The sequence below is a fragment of the Uloborus diversus genome, chromosome 10 (assembly GCF_026930045.1).
Source record: "Uloborus diversus isolate 005 chromosome 10, Udiv.v.3.1, whole genome shotgun sequence".
Taxonomy (NCBI): Eukaryota; Metazoa; Arthropoda; class Arachnida; order Araneae; family Uloboridae; genus Uloborus; species Uloborus diversus.
In genome coordinates, this window is record NC_072740.1 from 60,742,991 (window position 1) to 60,761,497 (window position 18,507).

The 18,507-nt window shown below is 31.0% G+C and overlaps 1 protein-coding gene across 1 annotated transcript in view; it reads left to right on the plus strand.

Annotated features, from left to right (window-relative positions):
- The window catches only part of LOC129231018 (uncharacterized), a 257,875-nt gene that overhangs the window by 144,175 nt on the left and 95,193 nt on the right, over nt 1-18,507 (plus strand). The gene's annotated exons all lie outside the window — the stretch shown is intronic.

Sequence of the window (18,507 nt, forward strand, 5' to 3'; positions counted from 1 at the left end):
CCTGGAATCCTGTTTTTTTTTTTTTTTTTTTTTTTCAAATTTCATCCTTGAAATGGCCACTACAGAAGCACTATTAAACATTGGCCACTACTGGTGTGTTTACCTTAGTATGCCTCAAAAGAGAGAGGACATTAAGGGCATTGAACTTTTTTTCCCATAACTCCTTAATTTTCAGTGAGAAATATCAGGATTGGTGGAAAGGAACATGCCGTTCTTTTGCAATAAAGATTTCTTTAAAAGCATTCATGAAAAGCCATTTCTGGTCAGGAGTTAAGTAGATCACTTTAAATCTCCAAAATTCACCACTCTTCTAGTGACTGAGCCTACGTTAAAATTACGTGAAAATTAGTTTTCTTCGATTCCCTAGTCTGCGCACTTTACACATTCTGTAATTTTCATAGAAATTTTTGCTGTATTTTTAAAAGCACTGTAGCTGTAACTTTGCCTGAAAGCACATCATGCTAATAAGTCGAATTTGGTTTTTAACAAGTTAGACATGTAACCGGTATGAAAATCTCTAACAAATATCTAGAGTCCAACATCATCGGCAACTCGTACATGAGTAAATGCTGATGGCATGATCATCAATCGAGAATCCTTAGCGATCGGAGTAATAACTTGGTGTGCTTCAGGTAGTGCGTTAGACTTCCACCCACATTCCAAATTAACTTTTCTGTATTTATGCTGCTAATTCTCTGATCTTTACTAATGATTAAACCTGAAAGTCTGTGTCTCTCTATTTGTCTCTTACGCGCATAGTGCCTAGACCGTTCGGCCGATTTTCATGAAATTGGGCACAAAATTAGTTTGTAGCTTAGGGGTGAACTCCTCGAAGAGATTTTTCGAAAATTCGATTTTGTTCTTTTTCTATTCCTATTGGTGGATTTAATTCCTCTGCAGAAATACCGAGCGAATTACCGTAACATGGACTAGTAAATTACGATAACATGGACGAGCAAATTAGCGTAGCATATTAGTGAGAAATTCATCGTCTATTAATTGTAAATATACAGGCGAACCATCTGACCTTTTAATTTTCTATTATGGGCAAAGCAGTACGGGTACAGCTAGTGTTTAAATAAAACTAATATTGTCACAGTAAAAGGAGGACAAACGATAGTATGATTTTAATTTTTGGTTTATGTACAGCAGTGTACTTTAATAGTCACAGCACTGGTCGGAAACAGTATTTTGTGAAACTATCAGTTTGAAACGTAGCTACACACACACACACACACACAGCTAGGATGGCAGCTGTGGAACTTTTGAATATTGTTTTTTTTTTTTTTTTTATTCATTGCAAATTTCCTCATAACTGCGACAACATAGGGAAAGCAGGTCAACTCTATAGAAGGGACAACTATATAGAGCGGGGGGAGGGGGGCGCCAGAGAGCCCGAATGAATTTTATACTAAAATGTAATTTAAAGAAATTTGATTAAAATAGATTAAAAATTTAATGTTGATTGTTATAAACATGGCATAATTATAGTAACTTTAGTCATTTATGAACGTTTTTATAGCTGTATAGCAGTAATATTTTGTTTTTTCTTTACTAAAGTTATAAATATTAAATTTCAGATCTGGCATTATAGGTGCATAAGTTCCCGAAATTTCTATCTTAGGTCCAGCATTTACAGTATATTAAGCTATCGCCTTTGAATAATTAAGATTTCTTCATATAACAAGAACTGGGATTTGTTTAGTCCTTTCGACTCATTTTTAATGTGTTTTTAGTACACTTCGACTAATCAGAATCACAACACAAGAGAAAAGCTTTTTTCTCATATTTTTTAGTTCATGAATGATCAGTGCCTTAAAACTACATCTATGAAATTTTTCATTCAAACAAAAATATCAATTTCAGTACAAATCCTCACGCATCTTTTAAAGTTATTAAAAGCTCGAAGGAACTTCATTTCTCGCTAAATCTTCTATCTCAGAGAGAAGCTCATTAGAGAAGAAGACTTTAACTTCAGAAAAACTGAACTAAACTTTCAGACATCTTAACTAACTTAAACTAAACTTTTTATAAACATGCTCAAATTTAAAAAAAAGCAAAAGAACCTGACGTAAAATAGGTAAAAATAAGTGTGTTAAAACTTTCATATTGTAAATAGATTTATGACCATAAAACATGATTAAATTGCTTATTAAAATAAATAGCTGAAGTATTTGCTTTTCTTCATAGTTGCCTTTTTTGCATAAGTTTAATGATTTAAAAAGATAGTCAGAAACCCTTATTACTTAATATGGAAAAGAAAGATAACAAAAACCTGGTAAATTTACCATTCATGTTTAATGGGGAGTAATAATGTCATCCATACGTATAATTGTTTTTTGCTTAGAAAACTTTTGTTTTCTGAAAAAAAAAACAGCACTCTAAAATAAATCAATTTTTGAAATTGTGAAATTAACTAAAGCAAACACGGCAATACTCACCTTTTCCCATATCTAAAGCCTACTTAAAAAAAATTATGTAATGTTTTTAAAATAATAACTGCTATTTTTTTATGAATTTTAAGGACGTTTTTGCAAGAATTCAATCTTGAAATCTTATTGAATTTTTTACATCATTATTATCAATTTAATTACTTCATTTTGTGTTTTCTTTATTATTGTAAGAAAATAATCTAAGAAAAAGTTTTACTCTCTGAAAGAGTTCCGAATAAAGGAAAAATATATGCTTATTTAAATCAATTGCATTAACACAAATCATCAAAATGCATTAGTAAAATGACTGTTTTAAAAATAGCCATTTAATTTTTCAAAGAAAACATAGTTAATTGAGAGCACGATAGAAATATTGAACCGAGTATAAAAGATAAATGAAAGCTACAATGAAAAACAGAAAGCATGTCATACAAAACTCAGTTCGGAGGATTACTTTAAGCATACTTTTACGCTACTAGGGTCATCACAATTTCTTACCACACTTGCTCTTGTTCACATAGTCGGAATTTAATTTTATACTCTGATTTGATTTTCAGTAATAATAATATTATTATTTTCAATCCTTCACTTTTTTTCGTCATGTTTAATATGATATCGAAATAATCTAAAAAAAGGGTTTTACGATAAAAAAAATTGCAATACAAAAGGGAAAAAATGCGCTTATCTAAATCATTCTACATTGAATAAAAATATCTAAAAACAATGATTAAAAAGTCGCTTGTAATGACCATTTCATTTACAAAGGAAAAATAGTTTAGAGTAGCATAGTAAACTTATTAAAGCAAGTGCTTAAGAAAAATGAAAACGTGAATAAAAAATAAAAAAGCGTGTCATACGAAATGCAGATCAGAAGATTACTTTTAGCATAATGATTCGCTACTCTAGTAGTCACAATTTCTTGGCACACTTGCTCTCGATCTAAATGGAATTGAAGTCACGCGTAACTTTACGTTACGCTTATTGATGTGTGCATATACACCATTATGTCATTGCACTAATGTTCCTCAGTGCGAAATGATATCTGCTAAGTATTCTCACTAAAGCATGGATTCCATAAATGTCATTTGGTTACAAAATGGTTTGTACCATTACCGCATGAATATCTACATTTATCTCTATGCGTAATTACGAGCAAAAACTACTATACACATATATTTATGTATTTATTTATGTGTGTGGGTGTGTGGGACCACCTTTTCAACTAAAATACTAGTAGTATATCCTAATCTTTCTTTAAAAGGTAATAAATATTTAATAAGTCAGAAAGCATAGCATGAATATCCCCATTTAGCTCTATGCGCAGTTTTGAGTAAAAACTGCAATACATATATATTTATGCATTTATTTATGTGTGTGTATGCGTATGAGAACACCTTTTAAGCTAAAATATTTCAAGTATAATATAATCTTGCTTTAAAAGGTAATAAGTATTTAATAAGTCAAAGGGCACCGCGTGAATATCTCCATTTATTTATGTGTGTGCGTGTATGTGAACACCTTGTAAACTAAAACACTACTAGTATATACTAATCTTTTTTTGAAGGTAATAAATATTTAATAATTCAAAATTCACCGCATGAATATCTCCATTTGTCTCTATGCGTAATTGCGAGCAAAAACTACTATACACATATATTTATGTATTTATTTATGCGTGTGCGTGTATGTGACCACCTTTTTCACTAAAACACTAAGAGTATATTCTAATCTTTCTTTAAAAGATAGAACTTAATAAACTTAATAAAAGGTAGAATTGAACATATTTAAGAATTCAAAAGGCAGACATTTAAGATTTTCTTAAGTCCTCATAAAGTGTAATAATCTGCTTAAAAGTTGTTTAATAATAATATAAAACTTAAGCATAAATTTTGGATGCATGTTTCTGATAAAAGTTGCGATGACACATCTTTTTTTGATTTGTAATTTTCGACTTTGTTTAAAACTGAACAATAAATTTTTAATGCTTACAATTCGTAATCGCCTACTTCCTTTTTTAAGTAAGAAGGCAGTAGTAAAATATGAATCAAATTTTATAATCGTCTCAGCGCCAGATAAAATTTTGCGAATAATATTAGTAACTACGCTTGTTATCACTGGTAAATCGTTTTAAAATGATTTGTATCACACCGTTTTGCAATTTTCTATAAAGTTTCTTTGCATTTGGTAGGCTAAATGTCACATGCCAAACTTTTCAGAATTTTCCCAACAAAGAAGATTCACGATTTAGATACGAAAATCAATCGTAGTATCATTTATCACTGAGCATTAAAATGTACTTATACTTTTGAAAAGTTAAAAGTAGAAAGAAACTTTGCTTTTAGTTTGAGACCACTGAAGTAGTATAAACATTGTATGTCTTAGGAAAGTGCTTATTCTTCTCTCAGCCAATGAAAGAAGCACGGGCGTTTTGCATATTAGTATTACATTAAACATATTGCAATTATGTAATGAAACAATAATTTAAACATAATAAGAACGAACAAGAAATAAATATACAGTAACAGTACTTAATGAAAAATTTAGTTAATAAGTTCAATATTATTGAACGATTATAGCCATAATTCCGTTACGACAACACTATTTTGCTGGTGCAGGGCTTTAAACTCATTTTTTGATTGTTTCAAACTACAGGCTAGTTGTAAATAAAAAAAATTTTAAATATTATATCTTCACTTTTAATACAAAAGTACCGTGGGAAGAGTAAGACACGAACAGTGCCTCAATGTTCCCTTATTGCAAAGTATAAACACAGTTAGTGCCATTTTAATACAAAGAAAATTAACAACATCATTCTACTGCTAAAATTAACTTTACATAATAGGTTAATAGAAATGACTTTTTGAGACATTTGAAGAAACACCTTTCGGATTCCATACTAACGATAGGGAAATGTTGGAGTTAGACGTTTATTAAATGATTTTTTTTTTCAGAGGAAACCAAATCAGCAAGCTTGTACAATAAAGTCAAAGTATAATGTATGACAAAAAGGCATAGAAGTGAAAATGCAAAGTATGCAGTTATTCCCTTTACCGTCCCACGGCAGTATAACAATATAAAGATTTAACAATGAATGATCATCTATTTATTCATTCATTTATGTAGCTATGATTTTCGTTCGGAGTTGTTGGTAATATTAGTACTTAACGACTCAGTATTTATACTGCCATTATCACTGTAAAACAATTTATTAAGGGTACATTCTATGAGAAAAAAAATGTGATGATGTAAATAAAAGTCGGATTTTTCTTTTTTGTTGTTGAAGATCTAGTCACTTAAATAGACTTGAATCTATCATTATATTTTTCAGTAATGTAATTCAAAAATTCAAACGGCAATCATTTTTGTTTAATGCATTCTTTTAATGTTTGATAATTCTAATAAATTTTTACTTTGTTTTTATGAAACTTGGTTTCGATATAGCACGATACGTATTGACATGATTTCTTCTAGGCACATGATTAATTAGTGTAAAAAATAAGTTAAAGAGTTATTTTTAAAAAGCTCTCGTACAACACGGTTTAGATACTACACGGAACGAATTAACCATGTTATGCGAGAGACGCATATATATATATATATATATATATATATATATATATATATATATATATATATATATATATATATATATATATAATACACATTTTTTAAATACTTTCAATGATCAGTATAAAAAAAACTAGAAAGAACAAAAAGACAAGGAATAAAGTAATTTATGCTGCAAAGCATCGAAAAACCCAGAATTAGATACCGATGCATTCCATTAAAGGAACGTCTGGAATAGTGTGGGCGGAGAATCTTTTCCAGATTCTGGAAAAGCTTGCGTTTTAGCTGACTCAGGCTAGGGTGTTATCTGTGAAAAGGAGCTATTGGAGCTAGAGGATGAAACGAACTCGCAGGCGCCGTAACTCCGTCTCGCCAGTCAGTCTCCTGAGCAACATGTGCAGGGGACCAATGATGGATTCAGTCTCCGAGATACTGAGCCACTTACATTTGTGAGTGATCTAATCGAGATTGCTCGCTTCTTTTAATGAGCTTAATTGAACGTTTTTAACAGAAAGCCAAACTTAATTGGGATGCTTTGAGATTTTATTTCCGAGTCGTTCTGACAAGGTGTGATCGCGTGTCATTACCATTTTAACACAGTGTAAGAAAGGATTAATGTATTCAGAATGAACGGCATTTGTGGTGGTTTTCCTCTTTGAATACGTCTGAAACATTTTTCTGCTTTTAGAGTGGTAAACTTTTTTTTTTCTATATTTTGAATCGATTTTCTTAAAAATGAAAATGTGCTGTTTTTCGTCGTTTCTTTTATGTTTGGATAAATGACTAGTTATGGGAATTGTTAAGGTTTTTTTCCTAAACATTTCGATACAAATGTTACAATTCTAGTTAATGGGAAAAACTACCGATATTAGAGTTTAAACATTTTACGTTTTCAGCTGCAATATTTTGATTAATGTTCAGTTATCATTTATATACATTTTCAGAAATTAATTGTAACACACTGATTTAGCTAGCCATCGTCCCAGACGTTAGTTATGCGGAATAAAACACTAGTAATGATCATGCTGGTTCAATTATTTCTTGGAAATACACAAAAAGTACTCAACAATATTAATGCAATTTATTTTCCTATGACTATCATTTTATAAGTATACATTTTCATGACAAATTGGTGTTATTAACTAAACTCATTGTCCTATTTTTTAAAATTGTCAGCATCATCATTCAAAATAGACATCGTTTTCAAAATGGAGTTTATCAAAGAATTTAATTCTAAACAAACAAGCTAATAATTATGTTCCCATCAAGTTCTAATGCTTGATTATTCAAACTCAAATTTAGAAAAAGGTATACTTAATTGTAAGAAAATGTTAGCTATTTTTCAAATTTTCACAAAACTCAAGTATCTTAAATTATCTGTTAAAGCAACATTAAAATTCAAAAAATGGTTAACTGACAGATCACTTTTGAAAGGTTCGTCTTCACATCAACAAAGATGAATAGATAAATAAAATTAGCGTGTAAGAGCAAACTGGGAGATAGCGTTTTGTTGTCATAAATGTATTTAGGTTTATATATATATATATATATATATTCTTTCTGCTTTTTATCTTGACCCATATATAGATACAAACTGCTGCCATACTTAATGTACTTAACTCACAATAAATGAAAAAAAACTCTTTTTCTCAAACGCATCTTTTTTAAATTATCCCTTTCGTACAGGGAAAGTGAAAATACATACGTTTCACTTCGTTAATGTGGCTGATCAGGCAAACAATGAAGATGTTAATGAAATCTGATTTGAGGCGTGACCCAGCCGCCCACTAGTCAAGCTACTCTGATGTTATACGAAGCGAGTTCACCTTTAAAAGAATGTAATGTACTAGTACTCATCTTCCAGAACTAGCGACGCTTCGAAGAAAAATAGGCAAATTGTGTAATTTGAAATCAACAAATAATGCATGAATAAAGATGGGGAGCGGCTATCCGCAGACAAATTGCCAGGTGTAGCCGGAGCATTAGCTTCATTGGCCATCTTAATGAACAGGTCATTAGAGCAGACTTGGCAACTATCGATCATTTTGTGGGTGGGGACAATGTGCATACTCAATCCTAAATTCTATTAGACTGTGCGGTAACGCGAAGAGGTTTAAGCTTGAGGATTACACGCTAGCTTCCCAACTACTCTAAAAAGGTTCAGAGGAACTCGGGGTCGATCAGTTAGATCAGTTATTGCTCTTTAATTCTCATACTTCCAGCACTCGTAAAATTTAAATATTTATGTTTTTTTAAGCCATTGGTGCTTTCTTTTATATTTTTTGGAGCTATTCTATGTTAATCTTACATCCCATAAATTTGACGTATATATATATATATATATATAGGGTAAACCTACCCAATTTCGTGATACTAAGGATTCAAACAGTATAATCGATAATTTTTTCTGAATTTATTGACTTGATATTTTTTCCATAGACATAGTAAACTTTATTCTTAATTATTAAACCATCAAACAGAATTAATACATGATAATATAATGTAATTTAATTATTTTCCAAAAAAGTATCACATGTACCTAAATTCGTGATAGTCTACCTTATTCCGTGAGTCAGTGTACCTAACTTCGTGGTAATGACTTAATCACTGTCACTGTCATTTTCTTCATTACGTGCACATACACTACACATGAACACTGTTGGTGGATTTTTTGAGTCAACTGCCTGGCAACTTTCATGATACCAATTTAAACAAAAACAACATTGGATCCATGGGCTCTTGTTATGTCCTTTGTAGTAACTTTCATTACAGTTGGGGCAGAACCATTCATCTTCAGCTTCACCTTTGCTCTTATTGGTGTTCTTTTTGGCTTTAACCAAACTGCTGGTACTGGCACTGACACAGGATTTGGTAGTGTCACTAGTACTGGAACTGGTACTGGCGGTGTATTACCACATGATTTCTCCCCTGGAAGATGAACTGCAGCTGATGGATCACGCCTCTTCCTTGCAGGTTTTGGAGCACGTGCTGTAAAATCAGGTAGTTTTAACACATCATCGATGCCTTCCTTTGTAGCAGGTGCATTGCTGACTGACAGGGAATTTTCATCCATACACCTGTTATCCACGTTTGTTGTCAGGGCTTCATCAGGAAATTTCATCTTGTTTAGTGGGAAAACACCAGCCTTGCGGAATGCAGAAATAATATTTTCTCTGCTGAATGCTTCTAGAAAAGCGGGACTGAACATCCCATGGAAATCGAATCTTCCTGGTCTTCTCAGCGGATTACCTTCTTGAAACTGCCTCAGGTGTTTCTGCCAAGCCAATTTCAAAGGCCGGTATACTACTACATCCAAAGGCTGTAGCAAATGACTTGTGTGGCTTGGAAATGTTACAATTATGATATCATGCTCTGAAGCCATTGCAATGACTTCAGGAGTTATGTGACTCGCATGTGAATCCATTAATAGCACCACAGGCCTTGCTGAGGAAATCCCCTGGACAAATTTTTGAAACCACATCAGAAATAACTCTGAGTTTATCCAGCCACTCTGAGACACTGCAACTGTTACATTTGGAAGCGCCCCAATTTTCAAACCATCAATCATTCTAGCGCCTTTGAAGATCAGTAGAGTAGGTCCAAATTCACCTGCGGCATTGATGCAAGGTAAAACGGTGTGAGTTTCAGCCTTGTCAGCAATTACTCGATTATAGACGAACCTCTTGCCTATTCTTGTAACAACTCGTCCAGACTTCACAACGTAGCACAGCCCCGTTTCGTCGCAGTTCCAAATTTGTTGAGGTTTGATGCCTTCTGGAAACTTTCCATAAACCTCAGAGAGTTTGTCGTAGAAATCATTGAGTAACACCCTATTAGAATTGTTTGCCCGATATTGGGACAAATTTTCGGGTGTTCTTAGGCCTAAATTGTATCTGCGACGAAACTCACGCCACCACTTCCAACTGGCACATTTTTTCTTGTCGCTGAATGGAAACGGTTTGTTGTTTGAAGCACACTCCTTCTCAGCAAGGGAGTATGCTATGTGCCTGATTCGACTGACCGTCAAACCAAACCCAAGCTCCTGCATATTAATGACAAATTTCACTAACGAAGTTTCAGTTGCTAGGCCTAGAGCAAACGGTCTCCCCACTTTTCTCACATCCACACTGTCACTGTCACCTTCACAGCGTGTTATGTAGTCTTTCAATGTGCTCCATGGGATGAAAAAAATTTTTTGCAGACTTGTACACTGACCAATTTTCATCCACTACCTTCCTCACTGCGAGTTGAAGTGTTTCCTTTGAGTATTTCTTCCGTTTGTTCCCACCTTTCTCTTTTTTCCCACCGGCTAACTTGCTGTAAATAGGCGCCATCTGTCTGAAAGTAGCAAAATTTCATAAGAAATAACTGTGTTTTTGTAAGCCTCCGTTACGATTATTACACACAAAAACAAGAAACTAATATAAATACCACATTCATTATAGTATTAATTTAAATATTAGTGTAAGAAATATTAATTTTCTTAAGAGATTACATATAAAAACGTACATTAATTATTGCAAGGAGTCACACCACGTGCACACTGTTCTCTTCTAACTGACAAAATGGCTACACAATAAACCAGTTGCCGGAGACCTCCAAAGCTTTGCATGGGTTTGGACAACACCCTGCCATCTATGAGGAACATGTCAAATTAAGTGTACACAACCTACCTAACTCCGTGGTAAAATAAATGTTTCGTATCACAGAGTAAGGTATGTCACGAAATAAGGCACGAAATATTCACCTTATATATATATATATATATATATATATATATATATATATATATATATATATATATATATATATATATATATATATATATATATATATATATATAATTATTTTTATAAAATTATTTATATTCAGATTCATTAATAGCGAAGTTAAAATATTTACTCCCATTATAACAATGGTTACATACAAAAACTTGACAGTAATGTAATTTATGTAATTTTAAGTTCAATTTTTGTTGTTAATAACTTTATTGCATAATGATTATTAAAAGCAATCTCTCCAAACTATGTTTGGTCCGACTTTATAAGGGCAGATTACGAAAAAACACTCTCTTGGTTTTATTACAACTGCTGGATTTTATAAAGCGTAACAGCAAAAGACAAAACCAACTAAGAGTCTTACAATTATACATGAACAGTTTAGCAAAACATTGATTCCTTGTTAACTATTAGGTTGAAGTGTGCGCAAACTCTCCTATTTTCACCTTATGTGACTCGAACTCGAATATATATTTTTTTTATTTCGAAGTTTTCATAGAGTCACAAACTCTTAAGAAGGCTGTGGAAACTTTCTATAACAACGCGAACATTGATTGTTGCATGTTATAGCAAGTTAATCAATAATTAGTTCTTAGACATGATATCTTGATATGTTCCACATAACGAAAGATTCACCTATCAAACATACGCTAAGCATAACATGTAGAGTTTCTTTGAGAGTGAAGTTGGTGATGCGTTGATCATACATTGACATTTGGTCAGGCATGCCTTCCAAAACACGGAGGGAATTGTGGCTCACGATATATATATTCTCTTCAATGAATTATTTCTGAATTCGACATATGAATAATAGTTGATTTGTTTCAGTAAAACTTTTAATAATGCATTCCGGTTCAGATGTTTCATTTTACTGAAGCATTTATCTTATGCTTAAACCTTTGAGCTGAAACGTATTCTTCGCTTTGTGTACATTTCCTTAAGAAGCAACTCTATTTTTATTGTTATACAGCCCCCGATGGTCTCCCCAAAGAGGAAAACAGACATTTAGCTAGAGGGTCATGCTTTGCTCTACGCTATGGAATGAGGAAATCACAGGCACGAAGGAGACAAATAAGGGCGGTGGTAGGGGTAGCGAAATGCGATTAGCGCCGCGGAATAAAGCCCTGATAGTTCCTAACTAGAAGAACCCTTCACACTAAGCGCTGAAAAAGCGAACAATTGAACGTATCCCGATGTATCAATGAATTGTTCTTTGCGAGTTTTATTGTTATGTTGGAACTTTTAGGTCTTCGTCGGATAAACTAGGTGAACCGTAGAAAAATCTTTATCTATCAATGTGACCGAAAGGCTATCAAATTTGAACTACTGGTTGAAAAAGTTTCTCATTTTGGGAGGAAAATTTTTGGTTTTGAAGACAAAGGGAACAATTTCTGAATACTTAGCAATCTATGAACTTATAAAGTTTTCACTTTTTTCCCTCATTTCGCTCGTTTGCATGTAAATGAAAACAATGGTTAGTTTGCAAAATAATCTCATTTAGGCAGATGGCTTGAACCGGCACGCCCGAAAACTATTAACAAACATCTCTTACAGTTTGATTATTCTTTGCAAAACTAATTGCGGTTTCAAAAAGGACAATGAATTGAAGTGTTGCATTATGCTTAAGGTTTTGAACATTACTGTATAGAAAGAAAATAAAATGTTAGGAAATAGTGATTTTACATAAATATAAAAGTAAAATTAAAGATTACAATGTATGTTGCAATATTAATTGCACTATTGAAATTATATGTAATAGAGCTGTATGTTTAACTGTTCAATACTTTTTTTATCCCTAAAAGTAATTTATGTACTTTTGAAGTAATGTTATAATGAGAACGTATTCGTTTTTCATTTGATTGTCTGTTGCTAATGTTTAGCACCGCATTCCTGTTTGTAAGAAGCAAAGACGGAATGATAAAAACTTGTTCACGGTTTGCATTATTGTATTTAGTATTAGCGATATTTTCAACTCCCCAGGAAACTTATTTAGCTCACTGAAAATTGGAAATACGTCTCAAAACTTTAAGCAAATATTTGTTCACGCTTTTTATTCTAAATGTAACATTGTGGAAAATAGGGTGGAGCAATTGTAATTTCTAACGCAGAAGGGGTGTGTGGGGCAAAGTGAAATAGTTAAGATGACTGAGCTTTTTCAAAATGAACAAATTGGAAACGTGTTTTGAAAATTTCAGTACATAAAGAAAGAACATATAAAGGAACAGTAAAGGAATAACTAAATAAATAAATTAATTAATGTATAAAGAAAAATAAATGAATGAGTAAAAGAGTGAATGCATAAGAAAATAAGCGAATGCATGAATAAATAAATGAATTACTAAATAAAGGAATGTAAATTAATTATTTGATAAATTAATACGTAAGTGATTTAGTAAATGATTGAGTAAATAAACAGAATAAAATACTTCACTTTGCCCCATTTACTTTGTCCCGCATGTACTATTTGTACACAATGTTTAAAATACAAAAAGGCTTAATATTAACTAAATAAATACTGCCCCGAATATTAAAAGGTCACAATTAATATTTTAAGTGTTAATAACAAGAACTTTATCCTTTAAAAATTTGGAAAATAATTAATGACTTACAACAAAATATTATAATTTGTGTATACATTTTTGAAAATTGCATGTATTATCACATGCTTAATCTTCGTGTGTACTTTTTCCCGACTGGAATAGATTACATATGCTACTATACAATTAAAATATTACCAAAAATGTGGCACTAAAAGCAGAATAAATATATCACCATTTCACTTTGTCCCGCTATTTAACTCTGCCTCACATTCATTCCCTTACATTTCAAAATTTTTAAAGGTTTTTACTTTAAAATGTCAAGCATTCTAACCAAAAATAGTACACATCTGTTCATTCATTGTTGTCTTCCAATTCATTCTTCGAAAATCAGGTTCTTTTTGAAATCTATCACTAATAGGGTCTTAACTGCTTTGATACTCCTTCGAAATCAATTTCACTCATCAGAAAATTGTCTAGGAGTATAATATTACTCCTTGAAAAAAAAAATCTAGTTATATCTCTGTTTAGTTCAGATAACATTCACTAAGCATTTCCTTTTGTGATTTTGAGACATACTGCAGCAAAATAAATGTTATTTTTTCAATTAAACAAAATTTTACTTTCCTCTGAGCAAAATAAAGGCCCTGGATCAAAAATGTTCTAAATATTTAGAGTCAAAGCCGATGTTGCATTAAATTTGTTTTAAAACACACAAATAAACACAACTATGACATTAACGCGAACTGTTATTTATATTATGAATATTTTTAATATAAATATAATAGCAATGAGCTTATGAATTTTCTGAAAGCTGAGGATATTTATGAAAGGTAAGTTCAACCGTTTTTTATTTTAAGCAGTTCTTAAATATTTTTAAATACAGAGTGTATCATTACAGCGTTTACAGACTTTCAAGGCATATAGTGTACACCTAGACGATGGGAAACCACATAGCAATTCATGGCCGGAAACGCTTTCTTGGCGCGTTAGTGACGACACAAAGCACCAAAAAGACAAGACACGAATAAGAAAAGAAAACATGTTTATTGTCCTTAGTACAGCAAAAAACTAAGAAAAAAGAACATAAAGAAGCCAACGATCGTCATCAAAGTAGGTGTTCGAAATTACAACCCCGGGCCGTGATGCATGCCTCAGGGCGCTTTGAAGATCAAACGTCAAAGCGAGTACGGCAGCAAAAACCGCGTGTGCGCATGCACCATAAACTGATGCTTCGGTTTAAGTAACAACATCTATCGTAAACACAAAACAAAATCTTATCAGCATTTTTGCTGTATTAAAAATAATAAACATGTTTTCTCCTCTTGTTCGGGTTCTGTTTTTCTTGTGCTTTGTGTCGTCACTATCGCGTCCGGAAAGCGTTTTCGACCATGTATTGCAATGTGATTTCCCATCGTCTAGGTGTACTCTATCTGCCCTGAAAGTCTGTAAACGCTCTATTGATGCACCCTGTATACACTTTTAATTAAATGAAGAAACTTTTCCTTAGTGATATTCTGAGAGTGCTCAAAGAACACTCTAAAAAACAAGTTATCAGAAATTGAGAAAAGGAAGTATTTCACTTTCGCTTCACAACACGAAAGTAAGATTTCCTTAAATGGTTTGGTTTAATATTCATATTTCTCTGCAGTCTTACAAAAACTTCGTAACATTTTATTGCAGACAAACTAAGATTTTTAACCGTTTTTTACCTTGTGTCATTGAATTATTCAAACTGTTGAAGTTGATAAAATCAGCTTCCCCAGTCTTTCATAAACTTAATCACATCGTAAGGTTTATTGAGTAAAGTGATTTTCAATCCATTATTTAAAAAAAGTTGACGAAATCAACAAAAATATTTTATTGCGGTGAGCTTAATATTGCAGTAGTTTTTACTATACACCATTAAATATGATGCAAATGTATAGCAAATGAAGTTTCAAAATGTTTCAAATAAAACTTAAATTTTCCAAAGGAACATACAACAAGTAAATTTCTAGACTGTTTTAGTATAACGCATACAAAAAATGTTGTTTGTGCCTGCGCATGTACCCAAAAATATCAATATTGCTGCTAAAAAAATTGAAGTAAAATTTTAACCTCACTCTTGAACTGAATATTATGAAATACTTCTTAACATCAGTAACTCTTTTTGGTACCCGAATTTTTATGATCAATGCCGAAAATATTTTGTTTTGGACATCGAGCGAAATTAACTTATTACGTTTGTATCAATCTAGTTTCAATTTAAATAACTTTTAGAAACGGAAGAAAATACAAATATTTTTTTTAACATGCAAAATAAATATTGCCCTGACCCATTTCAGAAGCTTTGTTAGGATAAGTAATTTAAGAGCTATGATTTTTCTGCTTTTAAAACTCATTTTTAAAATACATTTATAAGTAATAAAATAAATATAATAGTGAACAGAGTGGAGTTAAAGGTAAGAGAGTTTCTCGTCTATTGTATATATTTATGAACTAATATTCATCTTTCGAGTCTTTAAATAAGTAGTAACACAGTGTCATTGGAAGCAATGGACAAAAACAAGGAATAATCTTTTAGGTAAGTAAATATATTTTTATTGTAAAAATCATTTAACAAATCATTAACATATTTCAGCTATATTGAAAACTAACAAACCTTTTTAACTTATAGGTGGATTTGATTTGTGACACTGGGAACTCCTTCTTGCAGAAAACATACTATGGGGATGAATTTTGCGTACTCAAAGAGATTTGCTTTGTGAATTATGGAAAAGCAAAGTATGTCATTTGCAGCTTCTACAGAAATTAAGAGAAGATAGGAGGTTATATAAATTGAATTTCCTGTTGTCAAAACAGAAGATCTGAAGCAGAAAAAACATGTTTATAGTACATTGAAAGTCATATATCAACAGACTTAAATCAAAAATGTTTTTTTAAACTATAACAGTGTGCTTAATTTATCCTCAAAATGAAATTTAACTATCATTTCAATGTACATGGAAATAAACTTCAGACTTTATGATGATGGTAATATTTTGCTTTTTTATGTAACAGAAAATCTTAACATTTATTTTCTAAAGGTTATTGTAAATGATATTTTATGTCCTCGACCCTATAAATTGCATTTTTAACATAAGTAAATTATGTTACTTTTTACAGTCAAAATGAGAAAATTTTATTCGGTGACGAAAGAAAATTATGAATAAAAAAATTAAAAAATCGCACACTGGGGAGACTGTCTCAACTCCTGAAAGTTCTTGAACATTCGATTTTCTACGTTTTGAGTTGGATCTCTACTTTTTTTTCTGTATGTAAAATGATAATTCTTTCCATTCTAAGATATTTATCTTCAGATACTGTAGTTTCTTTCGCTCGATAGTGATCTAAAATTGTAAAATTTTCAAGTTCTTTTATTAAGTAATTTACAATAACTCGAATATTAATAGTAATTTTTATGTTTTTATTAATAGTAATTTTTATGTTTTTATTAATAGTATTTTTACTACATAATTAAGCTTATTTTTCACTGAAAAAATCCTACTTCTTACCATTACATACGCCTAAATATTTCAACAGAAGTAAAACTAACTTTTACTGACAGAAACTAGATGCCAGATATATCCTTTTTTTTATTTTTATTTATTATTTTTTTTTAATCTTTTTTTGAATAGGTGACGCATTTCTAGTAATCAAGTATTTTCGATATGTTTTCTAATCTCAATTTATCATAAAAACTCAAATTTTTGTTGTATTCAATAAAATTTCAAAGCATTTTCTATAACATTATATAATGTTTTTATGATTTTATGCAAGTACTTTTATTATAATTAAATAGGCATTACTAATAAACAATAACTTGTTTTTTTTAGGATATTTCTTGTTATTCCCCCATTTTAAAGCAACAGATATACTTATAATACCACATAAAACTATGATTTAGTTCCAGACCCAAAGTCGCACAGAAAGCACACACACGCGTAACTGTTTGCTTTCACAAATTTGTATATGTTAAATAAATATTCTATAATACTCGTACGTTTATATTTAATAAACGTTCATATTTAATAAATTATAAATTCGGCAATTGGTGTGGAAAAAATATATTTACCAAAAATAATAACCTAATTTACCAATTTTTAGAAATCCTTCCTTACAGATGTACGACCCCTTCCTTAAAAATATCACAAGTACTATAGCTTCTTAAATTGCATGAGTTTTTAAAGAATTTTTCAAATAGGACTTTCGGAAAGTAATAGGAATTTCAAGAAGAATTGTTCTTATAATTTGTTAAATATAATGACTTTTCGGTCATTATATTTAATAAATTATAAATTCGACCGTTGGTGTGTAAAAAAATATGTATTTACCAAAAATTATAACCTAATCTACTAATTTTCAGAGATCCTTCTTTGCGATGTACGATCCCTTCCTTAAAAAAAATTATAAGTACTATAGCTTCATATATCGCATGCGTTTTTGAAGAATTTTTCAAATAGGACTTTCGGGTTAGATTAGTTAAAATCAATATGCATTATTCTTGATGTATTTTTTTAACCAAATATTTTACTTGCTGGCCTAGATATCTCCACTATTTTTTTTTTAAGTACACACATTTACTAACGGAAATGCAAGAAAAATAACTCTATTTCTTGAGTAAAATATGTCATGTATTAGAAACATGTCTTTGTTTTCTATATATCACAGTCCTACCCCTTCCGTTTGCGAAGAGAAAATATTATTGAAAAAGTATTTCCGAAGGGTATTTTTTCATTTGTTTCCGCGGAAAGATTTTATTTCCGAGATGGTATTTCTTTCAATGGAAGTATATATTTTTACCGCAACAGGGACTACTTTATCGAACTTCCTTTTCTCTAGATTTATAGGTTTCTATTTTTCTTATTAAAATTTATCGATTTCACGTGCAAAGTTTCGGGTGGAACTTTATTTAGAAATGAAATCAATTTAAATAAAGAACATATTTTATTTATTTTCTTTTACAGCTACTGAAGTGTTTGTCGTTTTTAATGATATTATCTAAAACAGTATAATTGTAATAGATCGTAGTTACATTTTTCTTTAAATTTATAATTAAATTATTTAAATATTAATATTTTTATGAACAATTTCATTTCAATAAAAATGTACGCAATGAGCAAAAAATACTTTTTTTTCTCTTGTTTTGAATCAATACACAACTAATTTTTA